This window comes from Hordeum vulgare, chromosome 3H, assembly GCF_904849725.1.
Source record: "Hordeum vulgare subsp. vulgare chromosome 3H, MorexV3_pseudomolecules_assembly, whole genome shotgun sequence".
NCBI lineage: Eukaryota > Viridiplantae > Streptophyta > Magnoliopsida > Poales > Poaceae > Hordeum > Hordeum vulgare.
In genome coordinates, this window is record NC_058520.1 from 245413567 (window position 1) to 245426737 (window position 13171).

Below are 13171 nucleotides of genomic sequence, written 5' to 3' on the forward strand. Positions count from 1 at the left end.
GAAGGGCTTCAATCCCGCTCGTGCTTTCTTCACAACAGCCGAGGCGCACACACTGAGCTCTCGTATATCTTGACGGAGAGCAGTTTGTCCGCCATCATCTTGAAGCAAAGAACATGCCAATCCCACAGATTATGGGCCCGAGCGAAGCTCTTCCACCCGCCACCGAGGAACAGGAGCCGAGGCCCTCATTGCTCCATGGCCATAGGTACCGCGCCATTGCCGCAGCCATGCACCCGGAGTCACAGCATCTGGAGCTTCTCTCCGCTCATCACCTTGGCGAGGACGATGGGGAGTTGAAGCCGAGTCCTGACGCGGTCTTCCAGTTTGACGGGAAACTCCAACAGAGTCCTCTCAACATGAATCCCCGCGGGAACAAGTCTAGGAGAAAACGGAGGGGCTGGAGTAGCACTCCGCCTTCCCCGACCAAGGCCTCTGCGGCGACCGCGGCCCCTCGCCCCGCCGCCACCTCGGGCACTTGATCCGCCCTCTCCGATGGTTGCCGCCCTCGTACCTTAGCCATCGTTAGGGGCGAGCGACATCTGGAACTAGAAAAGACTCCGCACACGCAAGCCGGGGAAGCTAAATATTTCTGGAGTTGGATGGATGAGCAAAACCCCCTCGCAAACTTCCTAATTAATAGGGAGCGGCACGGGGGCTAGCTCTCCTCACTCCAGAAACCGCCGCCCCCTCTTGCCCAATCACGCATGATCACGGGCAAACAGGGAACCGCCCTGCTTCACGGGCGAACAGGGCGCCATGTGGTCACCGATGACGATTCACGAGGTGGCAGGGCACACAAAGGCTGCTAGCGCACTCACCGAGTCTCTTGCATTGGTGGCTGTTGGGGCTGGTTATTGGGAAGCTCTATGTCGGCGGAGGCCCTGCTCCGTCGGATGACGGTGTCGGTCCCTTCGTGATCTCAGTTGAGAGGGAGCGTGCAATCAAATTGGAGCGCGACTAAGGGGTAAGAACACACTAGGAGGCTACGGCAAGGTTTTCGGGGGCTAAGCTCGGCTCACCTGCTCGAATCCAACCATGACCCGAGGCGGATCGAGGTGGCAGGAGACGGAGAAGAAGGCCTCTCTGAGGCCCTTCTCTGGCTTGAGCATGGATCATGGAGGGAGAGAGGAGTGGTTGATGTGGTTGGGGTTGAAAGGTGGCTCGGGGTACCCTCTATTAATAGATGGCTGAGAGGGGAGCCGTGGTAGCTTAATTCTGGCGACCAATTCGGGTGGCGAGGGGGTTTTTGGGCTGGTTTAGCATCCACACCTCTCGGGGGTTCCCTTTTTGGTCTAAGCGAGATAAACCATCGGCGGAAAACATGCCTCGATGGTGCAGCACTCTCACTAGTGTGTCGGCAGTAGGCATTGTGCTCTCTACCGCTTGGGACGTGGCGACAGCTAACCCGGATCGCACAAACAGGGATGACGATGTGGAGGCTTTGGAATGAATGGGTGATGCCGAACGGCGCAGATTTGCGGCAGATGCTCCTGGTGGCCACGACAGCTTCCGCTCGCGCCACGGCCAAGGATGAGTGGCTGAGGCCAGCTCACTGCCGACACTCGCATGCGGCCAAGCAACTGTGCGGCGCGATGGATAAGAGCTAGGCACAGTGGCAAGCATCCACGATCGCCAGTGTGCTGATTGACGCTGCAACTCCTAAAACTCTGAACCTGTTTGCTGCTTCTGTTTCTGAGATTCAGAAACTATTGATCAACAATGTCTGGCAGTTATTCGACTGAATGCTAGAGGAGTCAATGCAATTCTACTAGGGCTGAAAAATTATTGGGGTGGTCTCTTATTGTCCCCTGATGCTGCATGAAAATTTTCAATTTTTTTGAAAATAGTTATGTGAGGTTTTAAACAAAAACAGAGAATTCTGGTCAAACTTAGGTGAAACAAAATTGGAAATATTCAAACTGGCAACCAGAATATTCTTGGTGAAATGACTTGAGGATAGTTAGATCTACGAAGAATAGGAATTTGGGGATCAGAAATACAAGGAAAATATGATTTCCTTTGCAAAAATCCTAATGTCAAAGTTGATTAGAGAAAACATTTTTTGGTTAGAATAAAATATGAGAAATTGTTAAACCTTTCCAAAACTTTAGGAAATCATTTTCGGAGGTTGTGAAGATTTCAGTGAGGTGCCATGGACAATAAATCATAGGAGGGTGGAGGTAACCAAAATTTTGAAGTAGAGTAGGTTTGGTAAAAGCATGGCTACTCCTTTAATAGGAATTTAAAATAAGATAAAGGTTTTCTTTGAGTCAAAACTTTTGGCAATGACACACTAGGAGAAGTTCTTCCAACAAGAGTTGCTGCTGGAGAACATTAAAAGATTTTCTCAAGAGATAATTTTTCAAAAGATCCCGAACACGCTTTCCAAAAGAAACAATTGTTCTTGAAAAATCCAATTCAAAATAATGCGTCCTGGGAAAAACCAAATTAAAAATTTTAGGATGTTACAACACCTACCCACTTAAGAAAAATCTCGTCCCCGAGATTTCAGCCAGTCCTCAAGCAGCTACGGTTGTTTCTTTCTCTAGAAATCCTCCCTTTCCCAATTAGCCTCATCCTCTGATTTGTTGCTCCAATGTACCCTGAATAACTTGTTGACTTTCCGACGTGCTTTCCTTTCTGCCTCCTCAAGTATTTTTACGGGGTGTTCTTGATAAGTGAGATCTGGTTAGACATCAATGTTCCCATGGGAGACTTGTTGTTCTGGATTGCTCACACATTTACTTAGCTGAGAAATGTGAAAGACGTCATGTACGTCGGATAATTCTGCACACAGGTCTAGCTGATAGGCAACTTGTCCTCTCCTAGCAATTATGCGAAAGGTTTTGATGAAATTTGGTGCCATCTTGCCCTTGACCTTAAACGTTTGTAAACCTCTCATTGGTGATACCTTGAGGTACACATAATCATTCGGTTCAAAGTTAACTTCACGATGCTTTTGATCATAGTAACTCTTTTGACGGCTTTGGGCGGTCTTGAGTTTATCGCTGATGAGTTTTACTTTGTCTTCAGCCTCCTGGAGCATTTGGGGGCCGAAGATACGGTTGTCTCCGGTCTTTGACCAATTGAATGGTGTGCAACATTTGTGTCCATATAGGGCTTCAAATGGTGATTTTTGTAGACCTGATTGTTATCTGTTGTTGCAGGAGAACTAGGCATATGGCAAGCTGTCCTCCCAACTATTTCCATAGGTTAGTACACATGCGTCCATCTGTCCTCCTATTTGGGGATGATAAGCCATACTGAACACCAACTGCGTTCCCAAGTCTTTCTGCAAATAATCAAAAACCTTGAGATAAACTGAGTTCCTAGGTCAGACACTATTGTCTTAGGAATACCACGTAAACAAACAATGCGAGCGAGGTATAACTTGAGCAGCTTCTATGTAGAGTAAGTGGTCTTAGCTGGAATGAAGTGGGCTACCTTGGTGAGTCAATCGGTGATAACCCATATGGCGTCGTGATCGTGTCTGGACCGGGGTAGTCCGACCACAAAATCTATGCCGACCTCGTCCCACTTCCACTCAGGTATCTTCATGGGCTGTAATAGTCATGTTGGCTTCTGATGTTCTGCCTTGATTCATTGACAAGAATAGCAACATGCAATAAAGGAGGCAATATCTCTCTTCATCCTGTGCCACCAATCTTTTGCCTCAATATCTTTGTACATTTTTGTACCTCGTGGGTGTCTTAAGTATGGCATGTTGTGAGCCTCTTCCCAAATTTGTGCCTTGACGTCTTCTTGGTCGGCTACGCATAGTCGGTCATTGTACCATAATATCCCTTTTTCGTCAATAACGAATCGGAGGCTTTGCCTTGGCTTACCTTTATTTTTATGCCTTGAATGCTGGGTGCTCGATCTGAGCCCACTTGATCTCTTCATCCAGGAAAGGATGTACTTCTAGTTGTGCAACTGTGCCTTTTGGAACGAGAAGAAGGGTTAGGAGATCGAACTCTCTGGCAAACTCGGACTTTAGCTTTGGCACATGGTCCTTGTCTAGGGTGGGGTTTCTGATGAGAGCGTCGGCTACCAAATTATCCTTACCGGGGTGGTAATGAATACCCACGTCATAATCCCTGATTAATTCCAACCAACGACAACGCCACAGGTTGATGTTAGGCTGAGTGAAAATATACTTGAGACTTTTATGATTATTGTATAACAATGGTTTCCTAGTAGGAAATGCCTCCATTCTTTGATAGCGTGAATCACGGCAGCTAACTACAAATCATGAGTAGGATAGTTTTCTTCATGTCGCCGCAGTTGCCTTGAGGCGTAAGCCACCACTTTACCTTCTTGCATGAGAACACATCGGAGACCTTTCCGTGAGGGGTCAAAATATACTTCAAAATTCTTGTGGAGGTATGGCACGATTAATACTGGTGTGGTTGTCAGTCTCTTCTTTAATTCCTAAACGCTTTTCTCACAGGCTTCAGTCCATTCAAACTTCTTATTCTTTTTGAGCAACTGAGTCATGGGTTTGGCAATGGTTGAAAATCCCTCGATAAATCTTCGGTAATATCCACCCATTCCAAGGAAACTCCGTACATATATCACATTGGCCGGTTGCTGCGGTCCATTTACGGCATTCACTTTTTCGAGATCCACGGAAATGCCTTGCTAAATTAATACGTGGCCCAAAAATATGACTTCCTTTAGCTAGAACTCGCACTTGTTGAATTTTGCATAAAGCTAGTGTTTACGTATTTCACTTAATACAATCCTGAGAAGTTACGTGCGTTCCTCAGGGTTTTTGGAGTAAACCAATATATCATTGATGAACACCATGACGAACTTTTGCATGTATTACATGAAGACTTTATTCATCAGATGGACGAAACATGCGGGAGCATTTGTTAATCCAAACGTCATCACTGTAAACTCATACAGTCCGTACCGAGAAGTGCGGGAGCATTTGTTAATCCAAACATCATATGTTTACGTGATGATACCCTGATCGCAAATCAATTTTTGAGAACACTTTGCCTTGAGCGAGCTGATCGAACAAATAATTTATCTGAGGCAATGGATACTTGTTCATTATAGTGTCCATTTTGAGGGCTCTATCATCGACACAAAGCCTTAGTGTCCCATCTCTTTTTCTGGCAAATAACACTGGAGATCCCCATGGCAATGAACCGTGTCTTGTATATCCCTTGTCCAGTAGTTCCTTTATTTGGTTCATTATTTCAACCAATTCAGATGGTGCCACTCTATATGGTTTCTTGCAAATTGGGATGGTACCAGGCGCGAGTTTAATGATGAATTCTATCTCTCGGTCTGGTGTCATACCTGGTAGTTCTTCTGGAAATACATCCATAAATTCACATACTACTCGAACCGTCTTTAATTTATACATTTCCATTTTATTTAGCCGAGCTTGAGTTGGTTTTGTTGGGGAACGTAGTAATTTCAAAAAATTTCCTACGTCACACAAAGATCTTTCTATGGAGAAACCAACAATGAGCAAAGGGGTAGAGCATCTTCATACCTTTGAAGATTGCTAAGTGGAAGCGTTGCTAGAACGCGGTTGATGGAGTCATACTCGCTGTGAGTCCGATTGCGCTGGATTCCAATATATGCGCCGAACAATGGCGCCTCCGCGTTCAACACACGTGCAGCCCGGTGACGTCTCCAACGCCTTGATCCTGCAAGGAGGGAGGAGAGGTTCAGGGAGGGCACCGGCAGCATGACGGCGTGGTGACGGTGGAGCTGCATGGTACTCTGACAGGGCTTCGCCAAGCACTACGGAGGACGAGGAGGAGTAGGACTAGGGCTACGCCAAGAGAGAGAGAGACACTGTCTCTCAAATCAGGCCCCAAACCCTCCACTATATATAGGAGGAGAGGAAGGAGGGTGCCCACCCTTAGGGTTTCCATCCTAAGGGGTGTAGTAGCCCTAGATGGGCAAGGGGCAGCGGCCAAGGGTGGAGGGGTGGCTGTTGAGGCATAATTCCAACAGTGGCGCCCTAGGGTGGGCCTTGAGGCACAAGGTAGCTCCTCCACGCCTAGGGTTTGGCCCCCTCCATGCCTTGTGCACCTTCGTCTGATGGTGGTGGCGCCCAGACCCACTTAGGGACCGGTTCCCATCCACGTTTTGGCCCATGTAGCACTTTGGGGCTGGTGGCCCTTCCCGGTGGACCCCGGGAACCCTTCCGGTGGTCCCGGTACATTACCGGTGACACCCGAAATATTTCTGGTGATCAAACCTTCACTTCCTATATATGAATCTTTACCTTCGGACCATTCCAGAACACCGCATGGCGTCCGAGACTAATCCGGGACACCGAACAACCTTCGGTAACCACGTACAATATTCCCATATAACCCTAGGATCATCGAACCTTAAGTGTGTGACCCTAAGGGTTCGGGAAGAATGCAGACATGACCGAGACACCTCTCCGGTCAAGAACAAACACCGGGGTCTGGATATCCATGTTGGTTCCCTCATGTTCCACGATGATTTCATCGGGTGAACAATGATGTCGGGGATTCAATCAATCCCGTATGCAATTCCGTTTGTCTACTGATATGATACCTGCCCGAGATTCGATCATCGGTATCCTTATACCTTGTTCAATCTCGTTGCTGGCAAGTCTCTTTACTCGGTCCATAACACATTCTCCCGTGAAGAACTCCTTAGTCACATTGAGCTCATTATGATGATGGATCACCGAGTGGGCCCAGAGATACCTCTCTGTCACACGGAGTGACAAATCCCAGTCTCAATTCGTACAAACCCAACAGACACTTTCGGAGATACCTGCGGTGCACCTTCATAATCACCTAGTTACGTTGAGATGTTTGGTACACCCAATGCACTTCTACGGTATCGGGGACTTGCGCAATCTCATTGTCTAAGGACATGTTACTTGACCTTAGAAAAGCTTTAGCAGACGAACAACACAATCTAGTGTTATGCTTTGGATTGGATCTTGTCCATCACATCATTCCCCAATGATGTTATCCCGTTATCAATGACATCCAATGTCCATGATCAGGAAACAATGATCGTCTGTTGATCGACGAGCTAGCGAACTAAAGGCTCACTAGGGACACATTGTGATCTATATATTCACACATGTATTACGGTTTTCGGTTAATACAATTATAGCATGAATAATAGACAATTATCATGAACCAGGAAATATAATAATAACCATTTTATTATTGCCGCTAGGGCATGTTTCCAACAGTCTCTCACTTTCACTAGAGTCAATAATCTAGTTACATTGTAATCAATCGAACACCCATAGAGTTCTTGTGATGATCATGTTTCGCTCGTGGAAGAGGTTTAGTCAACGGGTCTGCGACATTAAGATCCGTGTGTACTTTACAAATATATATATCTCCATCCTGGATGTATGCACGAATGGAGTTGAAGCGGTGCTTGATGTGCTTGGTCTTCTTGTGAAACCTGGGCTCCTTTGCAATTGCAATAGCTCTAGTGTTGTCAGAGAACAGAGTCATCGGGTCCGACGGACTTGGAATCACTCCGAGGTCGGTGATGAACTCCTTCATCGAGACTCCTTCCTATGTTTCTCCCGAAGCAGCTATGTACTCCGCTTCACATGTAAATGCCTCCGCGACGCTTTGCTTGCAACTGCACTAGCTAACTGCCACATTATTCAAAATTTACACGTATCCGGTTTGTGACTTGGACTCATCCAGATCTGTGTCGAAGCTAGCATTAACGTAACCCTTTACGACGAGCTCTTAGGCACCTCCACAAACGAGAAACATATCTTTAGTCCTTTTGAGGTACTTAAGGATGTTCTTGATCGCTGTCCAGTGATCCACTCCTTGATCACTTTGGTACCTCCCTACCAAACTTATGGCAAGGTTCACATCGGGTCTGGTACAAAACATGGCATACATAATAGGACCTATGACTGAAGCATAGGGGACGATACTCATCTTTTCTCTATATTCTGCGGTGGTCGGGCATTGAGTCGTACTCAACCGCACAGCTTGTAATACAGGCAAGAACCCCTTCTTAGCCTTATCCTTATTGAACTTCTTCAATATCTTGTCAAGGTATGTGCTTGGTGAAAGACCTAGGAGGAGTCTCGATCTATCTCTATAGATCTTGATGCCTAATATGTAAGAAGCTTCTCCAAGGTCCTTCATTGAAAAACTCTTATTCAAATAGGCCTTTATGCTTTCCAATAGTTCTATATCATTCCCATCAACAATATGTAAGAGAGCTCCCACTCACTTTCTTGTAAATACAGGCTTCTCCGTAAGTATGTACAAACCCAAACACTTTGATCACCTCATCAAATCGAATGTTCCAACTATGAGATGCTTGCACCAGCCCATAGATGGAGCGCTGGATCTTGCATACCTTTTTAGCATTGGTAGGATCGACAAAACCTTCCGACTGTATCATATACGATTCTTCGTTAAGAAGGCTGTTCAGGAATGCCGTTTTATAGTCCATTTTCCATATTTCATAATCATAAAATGCGGGAGTTGCTAACATGATTCATACCGACTTTAGCATCGCTACGGGTGAGAAGGTCTCATCGTAGTCAATCCATTGAACTTGTCGATAAGCCTTAGCGACAAGTCGAGCCTTATATATGGTCACATTACTATCCGCATCTGTCTTCTTCTTAAAGATCCGTTTATTTTCTATTGCTCGCCGATCATCGGGCAAGTCCACCAAAGTCCATTCTTTGTTCTCGTACATGGATCCTATCTCGGATTTCATGGCCTCAAGCAATTTGTTGGAATCCGGGCTCTCCATTGCTTCTTCATAGTTCGGAGGTTCACTGTTGTCCAACAACATGATTTCCATGACAGGGTTGCCGTATCACTCTCGTGCGGAACATACCGTTGTGGACCTTCAATGTTCAATAGCAACTTGATCTAGAGTTTCGTGATCATCATCATTAAATTCTTTTCTAGCCGGTGTAGGCTCCTCAGAAACATTTTCTTGCGCTGCGCTATTCTCCGGGTCGAGAGGAGGTATGATTACCTCATCAAGTTCTACTTTCCTCCCACTTACTTCTTTCGATCAAAGATAGAAGGTGTACCCAATGGTTTCCTTAGGGTATTATATGAAGACGTATTTTTTCGCTTTTGGAAACTTTTTTCACATAAGCATCGCAGCCCCAAACTTTTAGAAACGAAAACTTAGGTTTCTTGTCAAACCATAATTCATACGGTGTTGTCTCAACAGATATAGACGGTGCCCTATTTAAACTGAATGCGGCAGTTTCCAATGCATGTCCCCAAAATGATAGCGGTAAATCAGTAAGAGACATCATAGATCGCACCATATCCAATAAAGTCTGATTACGATGTTCAGAGACACCATTACGCTATGGTGTGCCAGGCGGCATGAGTTGTGAAAAAATTCCACATTTCCTTAGGTACGTGCCAAACTCATGACTCAAATATTCTCCTCCACGATCAGATTGTAAGAACATTATTTTCTTGTCAGATTGATTCTCTGTTACATCCTCAGCTTTTACTACAGTAATCTTTGTAATTAATTTACAATAATCATATGCTAATGATGCCACGTCACCGTGATTACTATTGTTTATCTCGCGTTAGCTCAAAGCCATTTCAAATTCAAACTTGAAATAAAGTGAAACGATAATAGTTTTCAAATGTCAAAACAAAAATGCTCAAAGTGTGCAATTATTCTCTCCACATTGTCATGTTGAAAACCACATTTTTATAAAGTGTTTTAGATGCACTATCTCTCCCTAATAATAAAGCAAATACGGTTTCTGGTCATCCGTCTTGAAAATTACCCCTAAAGTTTGCATAAATTACCCACCATGCCATCAGTAAGTAATAGCAAACGTTTCATAACGCAAAAAATCTTGGACTGGGCTGGCCCATGTAAAAAGTCCTATATTACGCTGTGAACGCTCGGAGAATATCCAACACACCGTATGGGCCGGCCCATGCACATGCGCCTGCTTTTAGTTCCATTTATTTATTTATTTTCAGTTCAGTTTTATTTATTTATTTTAAATAATTTAGAACTTCAAATACTCTTTAAAATTTTAATAAACTAAAAATTATAAATCAACACATTTCAAAAATTAAAATGTTTGTGACTTCAAAGACTGCTCGGAGTTTTGTAAAAAATGCTCGCATATATAATTAAATGTTTGCAATTTTAGAAAAATATTTGTACAATAAGAAAAGTCCAGGATTACAAATACAATTCCATGTATTAAAAATTATTACAGGCATTTAACAAAATGCTTTCTAATTCAGAATATGTTAATGCATTTAAAAAATGTCCTAATAATTTAAAAATAGCTAATGCCTATTTTGATAGTTTCTTTTTTTATTTAAAATTTTCCTTTCTATTTTTGTTTATTTATAATTTAGATAATTTAGAATTACAAAAACTGTTGCAAAATTAGGAATTTTGAATTAAAATGCTGACGAATTTTTATTTTGAATTAAAAATAGGATTCAAAAAAAGCGCCGGATTTTTATATTTTTTTTGCAAATTCGAAAACAATGTCCATAAATTTAATAAATATATTACTAATTTATAAAAATGTTTGTTTATTCAGAAAACTTCATGCGTTTCAAATTTTTTTGTGAATTTAAAATAAAATCCTCCAACATCAAAAATTATGTTCGTCTTTTCTTGAATTGGTCGCCCATTCAAAAGAAAATATTTAAACCCGTTCGAAATATAAAAAATATTCATGATTTTTAGTAAATGTTTATAAATTGTAAAAAATGTTCTCGATTTTAAAATTGTTCCCATATTTGTAAAGTTGTTCACGAAAGATCTAATGTATGTAGTTAAACATGTATGTAGTTAAACATGTAAAATTGTTCTCGATTTTAAAGTCTATGTGACAATATACGTGTGTGAATTTTGAAGAATTAACTGTTGGGTGCATCGGATTATTATTGTATGTTTTCTAAAAAAAATCTTGAAATTCAGAATAAATCTTTGAGTTACCAATATTTTTGAAAATGTAAAGATTGCTTCAACTTGTGAATAAATTTAAAAGAAGAAACATTTTTTTGCATTTGTGTACAAAATTTCTAGATCAAGCGATGATATATGAACATAATGGGTTCATCATCATTGGAGATTATATTTTTTTTTCTTCTATGGCAACGCATGGGCCATTTTGCTAGTAATAATGAAAACAACAGCAAAACGATTAAATAAATGCCATTTATATTTTTTTTAAATACTAGGTTATTCTATTTGGGGATAAACATTTTTATCGCAGCGACATATATATTAAAACTAAATTGGGAACTAGTTACATAATTTATAAAACAAAATCTAAAAAGAAACTAAAACAAAAATTTAAAAGAAGTAACGGAAAAAGAAAAAAAGAGCCTCGGCCCACCACGCCTAGGGGTATTTAACCCCAAACCCTAACCCTCACTCTCCTCTGCCCTCACTCACCCCGAGTAGCCATAACCCACAAGGGTATCCAACCCCACGCAGCTCCCCAGATCTCCTTCAACACTAGTCGTCCCTCCTCCGGCCACCACACCCGCCGTCCGGCCACCGAGCTCCTACTTTCCCCGCGCAGCCCTCCCAGCCCTCCCTTGACCCCGCCTCCACCGCACCACCGCGCCGTCGTCGGCCGACACCGGCCCTCCTCGTTAGTTCTTCCTCCCCACCGTCCGACCCCTTCCTCGATGGTTCTCCCTTCCCCGACCGACCGGCCACCTCCATCTCGTTGTCCACCACCACCACAACCGGTCGGCTCGCCTCCTCGTCGCCGGCCTCCCAGACCTCCATCTCCCTTCCTCGATGGTTCTCCTCCGTCGCCGCGCCCCGGCTACCACCCCACCGGACTTCACCACCTCGCCGCCGGCCTCCCAGACCTTCCCCAAGCCGCGTCTTCCTCTAAATGGTGGTGAGGCACCGCGGCTCCGACCACCCTCCTCCTCCCCGTTTTCCCCAGATTTCGGCGCGCCGCCAGCCACGTGCTCCCGTGCATCGTGGCCGCACCCACCACGTCCGGCCCTGGGCCATCTTGTAACCAGGGGGATTACCCCCCCCTTTGGTTAGAATATTTGGACAATCCCTCCATGTATGTGTGTGAATATGTATAATTGTATGTATGTATGCATGGATATATAAATATGTATGTATATGTGTCGATGTTGGTATGTAGAAAAACATGTGTACAGATCTATGTACGTTTAGCGTATGTGGTGCTCGCTGTCCCAATGACATGCGGGGCTACGCCCCTAAAACATGCAAAACAAAGTAAAATTAGTTTTATAAATATTTAATATTAATAATTTAATTAATTGAATTAATTATTTAGTTAAGCAGTAAATATTGTTTTGGAATAATTAGGATTTAATATAATAATAATAGATAAGTAAGTATTTATTTAATAATAATGATTAAAGATTAGGTAAGTTAATTAAATAAATTGTTAACTAAAATAAATAAAATATCCTAAAACGGTGTATGACAATTGGGTCCCACCCCAAGAAGTATCCTGATTAAATATTTATTGAACCCTAAAAATAATTGTGCCTATTACACATGGGACGGACTCGTCATATTTAATTGTGCCTTATACCGTGTTGACTGCACATGTCATGATGACATCACAATGCTGTCATATTTAAGTAATCTAATTTGTTTAAATCTGTTTAAGTCCTAATAAATAATAAAACTTTAAAAATTAATATAAAATAAAATGTAAGTCATATGGAAATATTTTGAACATGAAAGTTCATGTGGAAAACGAGACGAACCCGGATACGCTATCCATTCGTGTGTCACGCGTTCCTAGCATAGCAAACGTGGAACTTTTCCACCGTTTTTCGTCTGACCTGAAGTAGCCAGAGACCCGACAACTATCATCCGATATTTTTCTCGATCCGTCTATGACGGATTATACTGCGTTAGTTCATGCCAAGCCCTGCATCTTGACATGTCATGCTTAGTGTTGCATCGGTGTTATATTTATTGTTTCTTCCCCCTCTTCTTATGAGTGGACTCCGAGACTAACGTTGCAGCCTGGTACGACTACCCTCCCGATGACCAGCCCTTTACCGCAGAGCAACACGGCAATCAAACCTCCTTGATCATTCCTATACAGACCATTTCTTTCTCCCTCATGCTTGCATTAGAATTTTGCTACTGTTGTAGTTAGTTCCTATACCTAATG